The sequence below is a fragment of the Daphnia magna genome, linkage group LG1, assembly GCF_020631705.1.
Source record: "Daphnia magna isolate NIES linkage group LG1, ASM2063170v1.1, whole genome shotgun sequence".
NCBI lineage: Eukaryota > Metazoa > Arthropoda > Branchiopoda > Diplostraca > Daphniidae > Daphnia > Daphnia magna.
In genome coordinates this window covers 11620396-11635948 of record NC_059182.1, presented here as the reverse complement: position 1 = coordinate 11635948, position 15553 = coordinate 11620396, and the positions used below count along the sequence as shown (strand labels likewise).

The 15553-nt window shown below is 38.8% G+C and overlaps 1 pseudogene; it reads left to right on the top strand.

Annotated features, from left to right (window-relative positions):
* The first annotated feature begins 273 nt into the window (after positions 1-273).
* On the top strand, positions 274-10912 carry LOC123469392 (annotated as a pseudogene).
* The last annotated feature ends 4641 nt before the right edge of the window (positions 10913-15553 follow it).

Here is a 15553-nt window from a genome sequence, read left to right as displayed (position 1 = left end):
TAAGAAAAATTTTACACTAGGCTGTTATCGGTTATAAACATGTAGTGTAGAATACTACATATTTTCATAATCAAGATGGGGTTGGCAGAAATAACCGACACCCAGAGACGTCTAGCGTTACTCTTTGGGATGTTATGGCACGTCTGAAGCACGAAGGCCGATCTCTTGTGGTCGGCTGCGCTACACAGTCGCTATGGCCTATGGGCGCTGTCACCCAAACTCTCCTTAGATGAAAACGTTCCATGGCGTTACGCTGGCGAGGAACTGCTTGTGATTTGCAAATAAAAGTTGGATGATTCTATCGATAAGCTTTTAAATCGGGATCTTTTTTAAAATTTGGTACGAGTTCCAACTCCGTGTTATTGTGCTGCCCCATGAACCATTCTCATGATCTTGTTAATTTTCCATGTTTATTTGTGTTTTCTTTCTGCGTTTTTTTTACAGTTTGGCAACATTGAACGTGTACTAGCAGCGAAACACCAGAGATATTTTCACTTTTAGCCGCATCAATCTAAGCAGAAAATTGTTTGGAGATTGGACGTCACAATTCTATCGACCTTTCTTCACGGCTAAATCTAACTAAACTACGTCGTCTTCGCTGGATGTTTTAAACTATAGATTGATGCAAGTATTTATCTCTATAATCTACAATTTAACGTAGACAAAATGGTGAACTGGAGCCATTTTACACAACAAGAAATAAACCGCACAACTGGATATATTTCTCGTAACGACAGAATTACCATTTTGTCTTCGTTCAATCGAACTATTCACGGCAATTCGTGTTGCCTTAAATTGTCGTAAAGGCGCAAGTAGCTTATCATCCTGTCAAAAATGAATTATAAGCTTTGATGTTCTGTTGGCACTGTCAGGTGTGGCATATCACGAAACAATATCATAACTGAATCAAGATAAACATGCCCTCCTTCAGCTGTAAGTTCTTTGATTATTTAACTGGTAAAAGAAAAGAAACATGATGAAGTTCTAAAGTTCTTATGACAGTAGATGTTATTGTCTGAAATTTTGTTGTTGTGGATTGTTTATTTATTAATTTGTTTTTAATTCTTTTACTTCTATTTTTATTATAGGATTTGAGAGTGCCAGACAAATGTCCAACTTGGATTTATTTTTACCTGTACTGGGGACAACAGATGTTAGGAAAAAGATTTTGATTGGTGATGACATTATTACCTACCTTTCGTCGCCAGATAACCCTCCAAAATGTGAAGATATTGGTTTGTTTATTGATGGGCTTGTTTCTTGGATAAACAACAGCAATTTTAAGGTGATACTATTGCTTCTTTTATTAAAAACTAAAATTGTTTAACAAGTTAACATCTGGTGTACCACATGTCATAACATAGACTAATATAAGCACCTAATTTATTAAATTGGCCTGCTTTGCTGTTGGTAATTCAGAGATTATCATAAAATTGTGAATATTGAAATTTGACCCCCAAGTGTAGCTTGTAGATGAAAACTTAGCACTCAAGTGAATTTTTTGACATGCAGGTATGTCAAAATGGGCTGGAAGTTTTAAGTCTTCTTGTGAATAGGCTGAAAGAGGACTTCCGACCGTATATTCAGACCATCCTTCATGCCGTGATTGATCGATTAGGTATGCACCCATAATGAACCCACGTGTCGTTCAATCGTCATGATTTTGCCACAATTTTCGTCACTTTGGCGTTCACAGTATAATTTTCTAATTGCTTTAATTTATTGCTATCTAATGGGCATGTATATATGTCTTTCTTCATTTATTGCGTTTTATAATCACAGTTGCTTTTGTTTTCAATTTTTTTACTTTAGGCGATTCAAAGGACTCGGTTCGTGAAAAAGCCGAAGATTTCATTTTAAAGTTAATGGAATGGAGCATACAGCCACAGCTCTTATGGGAACGTTTACTTTCGGCCTTTGTTCATAGAAATAATAAAGTAAGAGAAGAAATTCACAAAATACTGATCATCACCTTAAATTCGTAAGTTTCAGTTCAAGATATAAAATTTTGGACGTTCACATTTTTAATCGTTATTATCACCAATCTGTTAAAGGTATGGAAGTAGCTCTCTGTCATTGAATAAGCTTGTGCCATCCATAGTGAAATGTCTTAGCGATCCTACACCTGCCGTTCGGGATGCAGCAAATCAAACTCTGGTTGAAATTTACCGCCATGTCGGTGAAAAGGTTCGCGCTGATTTAGAAAAGCGAGGCAATGTCCCCCCTGCCAAGTAAGTGTGTTAGTTCTAGCTGAAAATTTCTTAAAATCAGAAGCCAATATGTCGACGTTCTTGGGAGTTCCATTTCACAAGTTCAATACGATTCTGTTGGGATTTACTTTCATAACGATCATTGGTTCTGGTTAATATAGCTGAACATGTTTCTGTTTGTAGGTTGAACGTACTATTCGCAAAATTTGATGAAGTTCGCGACGCGGGAGATATGCTACCGACTGCTGTGCTTTCGCTTGATGGTAAGTCAACTTTTTAATGCATTATTTAGAATGGCTCTCCTCGTGCTTAAATGGCTCCCTGTTTTTTCTCCCTTCGCGCTTTGATTCTTCGCAAAAAACATTTAATTTGTTATGTTTTCATCCTAAAGTAATTAACGGGTTACAAGTTAGTTCCGTTTTAATAACAAACAAACGTTAAAGAACAGTGGCCGTTTTGGAATCTAAGGGTTTAATGATTTAATTGTTTGTGAAGACGTGGGCACTTTTTCCAATTTTATATTTCCTGTAAAGTACTGTAACTCGACAGATGGCGTTGTTGAATTTAAGTTTCTTTGTTTCTGGTTTTCCCCTAAATTGCCATTCTGTCTGAATGGAATTTCGCATTCGACACTCGCAATAACATTGGGTTTTGAAATAGTCGAAGCTGTGCGTCTCCGAGAAAATGATTAAAATCCAAAGATATGTTATCTCGTTACACAGCACGGTTTAGCGTAACACTTTGCTGGTCAGGTGATCAATCGTTCAGTCGACTGCTAGAACTCAGAGACAGCGGTTGCTAGTCAAATGGTCTTCTCCCCGTGTAGACAAGATGTCTTTTTTCTCAATTGTTTCTTTCCGTTTTCGACGAAAGGTCGGCGCAAATGAGGATAAATTCACGGTGCTTAATTTACTTCGTTAGAAACAGTGCAGAAGATCTAGGTTTTCAACTGTCAAACAACACCATGTGTGACTCAGAAACAAAAACACAGCTTCCAACCTTAAGTGACGTTGATATAGACTTCAATGGAATATTACCTTCACAAACTATTATTAGATTTCCGCCATCACAGTCTGACTGTGTGGAGACTAGTCAGATGGCCCCTTCATTATCAGACCAACCGACAGATTGCACGAAGAACGAGCAACCTTCTTCTACCCCTATCACAAGTGTTAAAATTCCTCTGTTAATCCGACATCATAGCCTGGATAGTGGCAGCGATGAACGGTTCCCTACCTATTTGATACCGGACAGGAGGCCAACAGCAATAAAAAAATTTTCGTTACCAATGTCATACGAAACACAGAACCGCTTAGCCCAAGTTGCTAATATTCAACGTTCATTCGGGTTGTCTCCGATAAACAGTCAAAAGTCTAGTCTTCGATGTCGCAAGGGCTCGTTATCCCGTCCGGCTGTTGATTGGGGTCCAGCTAGCGAATGGATTATGCGTTACGACAATTTGCTTGAATCGAAGTCCTCGCCTCCGTGTTACAACAGACAACTGAGTGGTGAATACCATGGTAAAAATTTTAAAACGATTCTTGTTATTAATGTGTTGTGAACGTGGGAAGCGAGCCCACCTTTACAAGAGCTAACGTTACCGTTTTTGGTTTATTTGCTTTTCATAACGGAAAGCAACCTGATTAGGCCGCCCTATCTGGTGCCTCTTTTTTTCTTCTCCCGTTTGTTTGGACAATATCGATAATAAGGCTGCGTGCGTGCACTTTTTTTTATCGAATAGTTTATTCCCAAATAGAACGTCATAGGCGCCACAGTTTTAATCTTTTTTTTTTTCGTATTTCGTCACACATTTTCGAATGGAGTATAATGCAGCCAGAAAGGTAAAAGTTATTTTCTGTGATAATGCCGCTTAGAATACGGAACGTTAGTTGTTAGTCTGCTGCTAACAGTAAAGATAGCTCTGAGAGGAAAACATCAGTGATGCTGCATACCAAGTCATGGGGCCCCTGCAGGCAATTCTTTGTTAGCATTTGAGTTTTTTTCTTTTTATCTCGTAAGAGAAAGTTTTAAACTTTGGGTGCGACGGTGAACTCATCATAGAGAACAACATTCCCGTTCACCGCTCCTTCCACCGATTTAGTTACAGTGAAGGTCACGTGAAGCTTCGTCATTTCCTCACGTACAAGTTTTAGATTAATGTACTGGTTACGCCCGACATTAACGAGTGAAAAAGTCTGAGTGTTCGCTTACGTACGTTTGATTTGGATTTGAAACCTGAAAAGGTAATGAAAAACCCAAACGTGCTACGAATCTCTAAACTTCACTTGTAACTAACGAGTCTTCGACTCGTATTAATTGTGTGATACCAACCATTTTTCGAATAATGCAGGATATAATTTAACTCCTATTGGTAGTCCCTTAGAGTAACGTTGTCGAGTACTTAATGTATTACCATGACATGTTTTCTTTTATCATCTCTAAACTAATTATATGTTTTAGGTATTGCCAAAACAACGGAAGATGAACCAGACCGCTCTTTGGTAAGTTCCATTTTGTCATTTGTTATGTCTGACAGTTTTCGCCGTAAGCTTGTAGGTGTTCTTTCTTCACCATAAACGGAAAAGATTGGCTTTTCAAATATAACGTAATGGTGTTTGCCATTCTGTTTGTTATATTTGAGGTGTCGTGGTGAATAGTGACGGAAGGGATGCAATAGGTGGAAATGGGGAATGAAAGTCGTCACTCAAGTATGCAAAATCATAACTTTCTTGCGTGAAGACCGAATTGCTTTGGCTTTTGTGTTTTTTATCGTCGACTAGAAAGCTCTAAGCTTCGTTGCCCAGGGTGCTCGATTCTGAGTTATTCATACGATAAGAAATCTGAATTTTTCAAAAGCGATAAACTGGCAAAAGATTAAGTTTTGGGCGGAAAAAGAGAACAAGAATTGAAAATTTTAACAGGGATAAAATTGCGTAATGTTAATCAAGAATTTGAATCACCAATCCAGTTATTATTGTTTTTTTTATTATTATTTTTAATCCAAGGTTTTTGCATATCTACCCAGGGAACGTGTTATTTTGTTGTATTCCAAATATGAATTGCATTTTAAAAACAATTTAAACGAGTGTAGGTCATATTCCTTAGTTGCGCCATAGATGGGAAAGCAAATGGGGGATACACCTTACCTTTGTCCTAAGATATTGTTCGTTTTTTGCGACTAAACGAATTTCCTAAAATCACAAAGATTAATCTCATTTCATAACATGCAGTTGATGACCGGTTCCAAAAGAGCTACTAGTGCCCCCGCCGTTCGGAAACTAATGGCGCCACCCCTAAGTAAAGGAGTCGCATCATCTGTTGCTGGTACAAGTATTGACTGCATTTTTAAAATTACTTTATAAGATTAATTACCTAGTTGATGAAGTAGAAAATTATTCAGATTTTTACTACTATCCGTCTAGTTCGTACAATTTTAGGCGTAGTATTTATTTGTTTTTGTTTTCTATGGAAAACGTCAGTTAATTCTCTTTTATTAGGTCCGGCGACAGGAGGAGGGATGGATGAAGAAACCTTCATTAGAGCCTTTGAAGAAGTACCCAAAATTCAGATCTACTCCTCCAAAGAAATGGAAGAGCATCTGGTCAGCATGAGAACAATTATCCAAGACCCTAACAACGATTGGGCTAAGCGTGCCGAAACAGTGAGTAAAACATATTTCACTCTAGTGCATCTCAGAATTTATAGTTTACCATCCGTTTTTATTTATTTTTTTTAATTTATTTTTTTCTTCTCTGCATCGTAGTTAAAAAGATACGGTCTCTGCTGATAGCTGGTGCCTCAAACTACGATGAGTTGTTTCAGCATATTCGTTTCTTTGAAACCAGCTTTTCAAACCAGCGTGAAAGATCTTAGGTACAAAACATTGTGAAAGCACAACAAATGTTGCCCGTTAAATACGAAATTTCGCTTACGTCTTTGTAGATCACAGGTTGTCCGAGAGGCATGCGTGTCAATCGCGTACATGTCACAGCAGTTACAAAATAAATTGGACCATTTTGCGGAAGCTTTATTGAATCCATTAATCTTATTGATTCCAAACAGTGCAAAGGTAAGGAGCTTTACTAGTCATACTCTGTCTTGTCGCGTACTTATTGGATATCGTTACATCAGATCATACTAATGGATAACGCTTGTGTTACAGATCATGGCTACAGCAGGCACCGTTTGCGTACGCTTCATCATAGCTCACACTCACAGTGCTCGGCTTATTCCCATTCTAACAAATCACATGACTTCAAAATCCAAGGATATCCGCCGTGCCATGTGCGAGTTTTTAGATCAGTTACTTCACATGGCCCACACACATTCTTGAAAAACACGTCGCACTAATTCAGAGCGCAGTGAGCAACGGTATTAAAGACGCAGACCCTGATGCACGTGCGTTTTCCAGGAAGTAAGTGCCATTAATTTTTGTTCTAGTATTTGATTTTGATACTAAAAAAAGAAAAAGGTTTAAACTTTGTTCATTTTATTATAATTTTTCTTATTTATTTAACTCATTATCTGTCACATCTTTAGGGCCTATGGTGGATTTGCTTCACATTTCCCGGCTCAGGCAGATGCTTTGCTTCACTCTTTGGATCTCTCTTATCAGAAGCTATTATATGGAGAGGCAAGTCTCTCCAATTCCAGTTCAAGCCATTCACTACAATCAGCAGGGCTTTCTCGACCTCCATTAAACACAAATTCGGGACCATCATCTCTTCCAGTTCATCCACGCCTAAAGATTGGCTCTTCGGAGAATTTAAATAGGCTTCCTTGTATCCCTCCAAGAAAAGTTGGCATGTCAAGTTACGGTGCGCGACCTGGCACGGCTAACGGAACAGCGGTCCCTACTGGTATGCGTTCAAATAGTGCCATCGATTTGCAGGCGGCAAATCGAGCCGTCCGTAACATTAGAGGAGGTTACGTTGCTCCATTGCGTAAGTTACTTTGAAATAAAAATATTCGAATTATCGTTTTAAAGTTTATTTCGTTTCATCTATAAATGATGGCGATGCAAATTCATGGGGGAAAATATCAGCTCCCTCCAAAAAAGATAGTAATTCGTCGGATCCTCGCTCCGTTACATCCCCTGATCATCGGAATTCTAGGACTCGCTCAAGAACTTCGGGGTCTTCACAGTCTCAACGTATGTATTTCGGCAACACTCGACTAGGGCCTTTCAAAGCCCATTTTCCGAAAATCGCATTTGTATTCTGAAATTCTTAAATAGCCGGAAGCCGATCAGGTTCGCCATCGTCCAGATATTCATACAAGACATACGATCCGTCTGGAACACCTGTTCGGCATGTAGACAGTTCAACACTTGGTCGACCCAGGCGTTTGTCCAGTAGTGGAATGGCAACTAACGCCACACCACCACGTGGACCCCCCGAAGCAGTAATACGAGTCGTAAACCAAAGTCCCAATCGAGGTGGAAATCATTCAGTGCTATCTAAGCCTGCAAGGTGATACTAAATTTTCCTTGGGTTGGCAAAAGCAACCATGGTGAACTGTTAAAATTCGAAATTTTAACCGTTTTTTTTAATTTAGGGTTCGTTCTCAGTCTGGGTGTAGCGAAAAGGTACGCCTAGTCGCCCGGTGCTAGCCCAAAAATTCTCCAGCAAAGCCGAGAAGCCGAATCTGCCCTCTCCGATGCGCTGGTATAGTTCTTATCTACATTGTCTTGAAAAAACAAAATTTTTAAAACAGATTGTTATTTCACAAGACTCGTACTCGTGTCGGTGGATATGATGATCATTCCGATGAAAGTGAAACTCGAGCGTATGCTCTGAACGCTCCATGGATTCAGTAAATCGTCGTTCCGATGTAAGCCTGTCAACTCTTTGTCTAGCCAATGACAAATCAAATTTGTATCTTTTCTGGTTTATTATATTTCAGCGCCATTTTCGGGAAAACTTGGCTTGAGTCACCTCACAAGGATATCTATGATATTATTACTGCGTGTTCCAGTACCCATTGGTCCGAGCGGAAGGAAGGTTTAATGGGATTGCAAGCGTTCTTGCGCTCAGGCAATTCAGTTCCAACACACGAATTACGAAAACTAATAGAGATACTTGGAAAAATGTTTACCGATGCCCATACCAAAGTAGGAACTATTTGAATGAAAAAATGTTCTCTCAAATTAAGACGTTGAAGCGATGTCTAAAATTTTCTTTTCGTGTTCATTACAGGTTTTCAGCCTGTTTTTAGATGCATTAACAGTATTGATTGAGATCCATAAGGATGACATGCACGAAAATTTGTATTTCTTGATGAGTCGGCTGCTTAACAAGTTGGGTGGTGATCTTTTAGGATCCTATTCAAGCCAAAACCGCCTGAAAACTTTGGATTTAGTCCGGTAAAACTGAATGTCTACATTCAATCTTGCATTTATTATTATATTATTATTATAATTTTTTCGTCTTACAAACTAAATATATATATGTATTTTTTTTTTTAATTTGTAGATATTGCTTTCCATATTCCCTACAAATGGCGTTACTGTTGCGGTTCATGATGGACAACACACAAACACCCAATTCTCGGGTAAAAGTTGCTTTGCTGAATTATTTGACCGCATTGGTACGCGACATGCAACCGTCTGATTTGACTGCTGTTACGTCGCAATCAGGATCGCCAGGTGCTTTAACTTGAGAAATGACGAAAGTTCAATTCATTTACAGAGCTGGTTCTCTATCATGCCAGGTTTAATGATGGGCATGGCGGGGTTGGTGCTTCAGTGTCTCCGCAACTCGTTGAAGCATCAGTTGCAAAAGTTGGTCGCTTGGACTAGCGATATTAGATCTGCTGAAGTGCGGAAGGCTTCCCAGGATGCGCTTTATGCTTTATTCAGTTTACACCCCGCCAAGGGTGACGCGAATCCTTAATACCCTCCCAAAAGTGTGCCAGGTAATGATGAAAAATGTTTAAATTAAATAAATGAATAAGTAAAAGATGTCCTAAGTTCCTTTCCAGTTCCGAAAGGAATTAGGACTTGGGGGCGTAGTTTTCCCTTCCGTGAAGCTAATATTTTGTCTTCTTGTTACATTATAGGAGAGCGCATCACAGATCATTCAATCTCAGTTGAACAGAACCATGGATAATGTTAGTTTGAACAGAGCGTCAGATTCTCCCACATCGGTTGTTGCTGGATCGTCACCTTTAAGATCACCTGTCCACTCCGCAATCGCAATTTCAAATACCGAACCCATCCTCGCAGCAACCATCTACGCCTACTCATTTTTCCAAAATCTCTTCATCTAGGTCACTGGAAAATGACGAAAATGAGCATTATAACCCAGAGGAAGTTTATAAGTATGTTAAATAGCAAATTTTCCCTATTAATTTTTTTCCCCACACCACCTAATACAAATGTATAATAATAAAAATTTTTGCTTTAAGATCCATCAGAAAACCACGGCAGAAATCCAAAATTACAGCTTTGAGAAGTCGTCTTTAAAGCGTGATTCGACTTCACAAGATTCTGGCATATCGCAGCTTTCGCATTTGTCATTTGAAAAAAATAAAGGGGAAGCCAAGCCATTACCTCTTGAAGAGAAACGTCAAAAAACCATACCTAATTCTCTTGGGACGGATGTCTTTATGTCACCCATGGAACAGGCTGATAGAGCAACAATGCAGCGAATCCTTTCATTATTCGGCAGAGAAGATTCGGAATCGCGAAAGGATGCAATGCGTATGCTAACGCAATTGATGCATCAGGGCGCTGGCAACCTAATTGAAGACAACTTTCGTCCAGTTTTCAAACATTTAGTTTCATGTCGTAGAAACCCTGACTCTCTCGTACGCCGCCAAGTATTTAATATCTGGGCAACAATGTTGTCAACCCCGAGGCTGCTGGAAGAGATGGAAAACTACGCTGACCTAATTCTTGTCAACATTTTTCGTGCACAACGCGACCAAGAAAGAGAGGTACAGTTGGTTGAACTTTGTTGTAACCAAATATCATTGCGTAGTAACTCCATTGTTTATCCTTGTCCAAACTTCAGGTTGTACGTTCGGCTGAAAGTTGCGCCAAAACCTTAGCTGCCGTTCTATCGTTGAACAAGCTTATTCGCATCTTAAAGCATGCGATTGGTGATAATTATCCTGAAAACTATACTGCGATCAAAACTTTGACTCGGTTGGTTGAGCAGCGGCCTCATGAAGACACTGTCACGATTCTACCGGAAATGATGCCCGCCCTGCGTACGTGCCACTGACCATACTGAAAGCATTGTACGCAAAGCTGCGGTGTTCTGTATCGTTGAAATTTACAAACGAGCGCCCGACGAGTTAAAACCGTCTCGGAATCACTGAATAGCAGCAAAATGAAGTTAATCAACGTTTACATCCAGCGTGCTGGCCCTACGTAGACCCGTACCTATCGAACAGACAGTCCATCTTCTCACGGCGTTTTCGTTTTATACGCGTGACCATCTAGTGAGCCGCTTATCTTATTATTTGATTCTTATTCTCGATCTTATTACAGAAAAAATAAACAAAAAAACAATAAAAAGACAAGACAATAAAAAAAGTAGCAACATCTTTCGCGTTCTTTGTAAGCAGTTTACCAACTTACAGCTTCAGTAATTGTGACTGCTCTCTGGCAATTAATCCGATTATGCATTCCTAATAATAGTGAACTACTATGGACTTCCCAATTTTCAAACTAATACATCTATTGAAATATGTTAGTGAACGTGTCTAACGGTTTATAATGGGTATGGTTGGAATGATTACGCTTTGTCAAATTGAGCTTCTGGGAAAAATAACGGCAAACGTTAGCAACTCCAAAACTGTAAGTTGGATGTCATGCAACAGTCAGTATACTACTAACATGCGATTAAATGCAAGTTTGTCTTCTCTTTCCGTGTGAGCTGTTCTTACGATAACCACACTTAACTAGATAGACTATATCTGCTACATACTTTCTCCGTTAGTGAACAAAATGTTTTTTTTTTTTTCTAGCATTAATAACTGAATGCCCATCTGAGCTGATTCTTTCGTTTGCTGATCTTTCTTGCATTGATACCGCCATGCGTGTTATGCCTGGATCGCGATATGTTATTCTGTCATCGATTTAATTAGCAACCCCAAGCACACGTACGTCTAACTTTGGTTTTATTCCTCTCGTTTTTATATACCATAATATTATACGCAATTATGCATACACTTATTAAAGTTAAACCCATTTTCGTGGCAACAAAATAAACAATCAATTTGACTAGCTCAATGAAATTTTATCAAGTTTACTGAAACGACGAATAAGTGAGTGATTTCGAAAAAAAAGGTGTGATAGACCACCGCACCTATATACCGAATACTAGATTGTGTTCTCAAGATTATTCTTAAAGGATAGGCTCACTTCGTTTATGTCGGACGTCGAGAGAGAGACTTATGTCGACAAGAGAATATGACAGTATTTTTCTAAAAAGAAATATTTAAGTTATTCAATAATTGGTGTTACTGGTTCGGAACGTTGAATTATATGTTTATTCACGTCTTATAGATTAATGTACACCCATCTTTCAAGGGAACTCGATGAGAGTAAAACAGTTACTATTTCATGTATGGCGTATCATTGCCTAATGAACACGAGCTATATCGCTCCGCCACTAATTGGAGCCAATAGGTAGCCAGTCACTGCACGCGTTCATAGCCGCATCACAAAGAAGCTGGAAATTTGGTGATGCAGCATGCTTGCCTGCACCTGCATAATTGATAGAATCATCGTTGGATTGGTAGCTACTATACTATATAATTGGTACATTTGGTGAAATTGCCAGTACAACACAGCCTAGCAGTGCAAAAATTTTTCAGCAAAAGGCGAATGTAACAATGAAATCTACAAACTCTATATGTATTGAGTCAATACGTAAGAAAGTGTAAATACTATTGACACTTTCTAACGAGGAAAAATTATGTGATCATGCGTGAAACTTTGTAGGTTCCTTGTCAGATAAATGTCAACGATAAGCCTAATAACATACCTGGATTGCTACGTTTTCCGAAAATGCTGCCGTTGAACGGCAGCTTGCGAGTGCCTTCGACTAATTGTCCCCAAAAAGAAAAATGAAGACAAAACAGACCATAACGATCATAAAACTGGGGCGCATCATGAAGTAACTCGAGAGAAGAAGGAGACGGAAGAGAAATGCAAATCGGGTGTGAGCTATCGGATACCTGACTGCGGTATGCCTGTGTTTCCCGATTTCACTATGTGGTGAAACGAAGCGTTGCCACTCTCAGTCTTACTGGTATTTATTATAGTAAACCTGATTAGTACCACATAACTTCTAAAGCCTGGAAGCTTCAGGCAACACAAATTAAACGTGTCCCACCTCATTGCAAGGATCAATCTCGTGTGAACAATTGAATCATCTCCTGGAACAAAGGCGTCTAATATCTTGCCTCTTTTTCTCACGTATTCCTGTCGCATTTGAAAGCCTATTTTCTCTGAACTTTGGCTTAAAGCTAAGGCATTGGTGCACTGTTGAAATAGCTTTCTTTTCTTTTCTGATCCCTATGTATCCCGTTTAGTTTCTATACCCTATTGGATCGTAGATTGGCAGCTAATGTTGTTAGTATGTCATCTACCCACACCAGGAGCTAAACAGTATTTACGCTTGCAGTTAGGTTTAGAGTAAAAATACACTGAATTTTAGTGTATTTTTACTTTTAATATGTAGATAATATTGTATGTATAATTAGCAGTAATTCTTCTGTATTCTACAATTTTCCTTTGTTCTCTTTACAAGCTATCAATTTAAACGTCCAGCAAAAAATTATTTTGGAAAAAGTTAAGGTTAGATCTATATTATTAGACTTTTTTTTTTTTTTTTTTTTTTTTTTTTTTTTTTTTATTCCTCATCTCATCTTACTCACATTTATCAGCTTTTACATAAGAAGTGGGGAGATGGGGGTATAAAATCCAAAAGTCTGGTACATTCATTAAATAAATTTTAATCCTATCACTGATCATGCGCCATGATCAAATTTGACAAAGGGCACCCAAATTACGCTTCTAGGTAAAAAAATGGATGGGGATGTACAGTATCCTGCACAAAAGGTGAACACCGATTTTTTTTTGAAAAAGGCATCTGTGGTGAAAATATTAATAGTTTACCTTTTTTAAGGAGAGGTAGGGCTGTTTTGGCACAAAATCATTATAAGGGGGTTGGGTAATATCAGTTGAGACCCTTACGCCCTAGGCATTACATGTCTGAAAAAGTGTAGACTGTATCATCGGTAGACTCCCTACCCACGGGGTTGGTAGAACTATTTTGCAATACAAAATAAGTCTTTCCATTACGAGTGCGCCGGTCCAGTTATAGAACCGGCCTGTGCGCGGTTCTATAACTGAATGGTTCTATAACCAAGCACCCGATCTTTTGTGCCACCTATCGTCGGTTCTTTTCATCTCTCAAACTTTGACGGTCTTAGAATGTAAGGGCACATAGCAAGTGGTAATGCTGTTCGCTATGGATCTAGAGTCCCGTGTTTGAACCGCTGCTATGACTAACTTAGAAGATTTTTGACTATATGTGTAATATAGTCTATGGCTATGAATGGTGAGATACTAGTGTAATTTTATTGGTGGGGGACCATCCACACAGAGGAAGTGGTTTGATGAACTAGAAGAACTGTTGTCATACCAGAAGGAAAAAGAAATTAGAGTTACTAAATTAGAAGGACTTGAATGGAACAAGGTGCTAGAAGATAAGAATGAAAAGTGGAAGCACATTGTATTCTATTGAATTTGGTATGAATAACCTTTACCGCCTATTATTATTGTATTTGGTATGTGAATAACTTTAACGCCTATTATTATTAGTTGGGTTATTGAACCGATGTACAACATTGCCTAAAAAGATAAAACCCATTACAGTAATATTTTTTTTGCATGTTTTAAAAGGCAAAACCCATTCATTCCCGCCATAGAAAATCGATATGGTTCATAATACGGCCAACGGTGGCGCTGAAACACGGCGGGAAGAAAAATCGGTTCGATAACCGAGCCGTTCCACAGCTGAGTGGTTCTGTAACCGATGAGCACTGTACTCGTTATTGTCATTATCGGGTCGAATCGGGAGCATATGGAAACACAAAATTATTTAAAGTATGCTAGCTGTTAGTTATCAAATTGTTGGTGGCTTGTTGGATACGTTTCCGTCGGCGACGCGGGAGATCCGCGTTCTAGACTTGGATAGATTACTGTTTACAAAATCATTGCGTTCATGGAAAAAGTGTAATTGCACGTATTAAATAATCAATAATCGTATATAAATACTTTTTCAAAATTTTAAATATTATATATCTCATCAAAATTTTATTTGATTATATTCATTAGTTAGATTTGCTCTGAATATTATTAAGGCAAACAACCCCGAACGCTTGGAACTCGCGTCGCCGGAAACGTACCAATAAGCCACCAACAATATAGTAATAGATAGCTAGCATACTGATAAAAATAATTTTAAAAAAATCATCGCCAAGGGGTTATGTTGATTTTGCGCCAAAACCGCCCTACCTCTCCTTAAAAAGGGAAACTATTAATATTTTCTACCCACAGATGGCTTTTCAAAAAAATCGGTGTTCACCTTTTGTGCAGGATACTGTACAAAAAACGCGTCTCTCAGTCGTAGGATGATGACACTAATGTCGGCCAAAAAGTGTAAAACTGCCCACGTTTTTTAGCATGGAGTTACTAGATCTCCCGTTCTTCTCTGGGTACGCTTGTAAAATAGTCATCCGTGAAAGTTTCTTTAGCAGGCACGATGGGCCTATATCCTTTTATTTCCTTTTTGACGGAAGGATAGTATGGTGCCTACCATACCCCTTCATGCTATACCCTATCTTTCTTTTGCAACCCACGCGAAAAATATGGCAAGCCAAATGTACCGACCCAAAACGAATGATGATCCGCGCGCGACCACGTAGCCAATACTTTTCGGATCGATGATACAGTTTTGACTTGATGAAATCTCTTTCGCCAAGAGGTGTCTGCAGCTCCACAGATAAAGAACTGCTAGCTCTACGTCAGAACACCACCGCTGGGCGGGGGAAACCTGCAACTCGTGGGCATTGTCGGACTTATATTTCCAAAACTACTTGCTTGCTACAAAAAATTTTACTAATTAGTAATGTGAATAATCAACATTTTTTTCATTTGAATATTTTTTGCCTTTTTTTGTAAGTGTGCAGAATATTTGTTCTTCATACCTGTGTATTTCCCATTCTCACAGTCATGAAACCAAAATAATTATTATAACATAAAACATAAGTCCCGCATTCACAAATTTAGATGCAATGGGCGGCTCTGATGAAGGCCATGT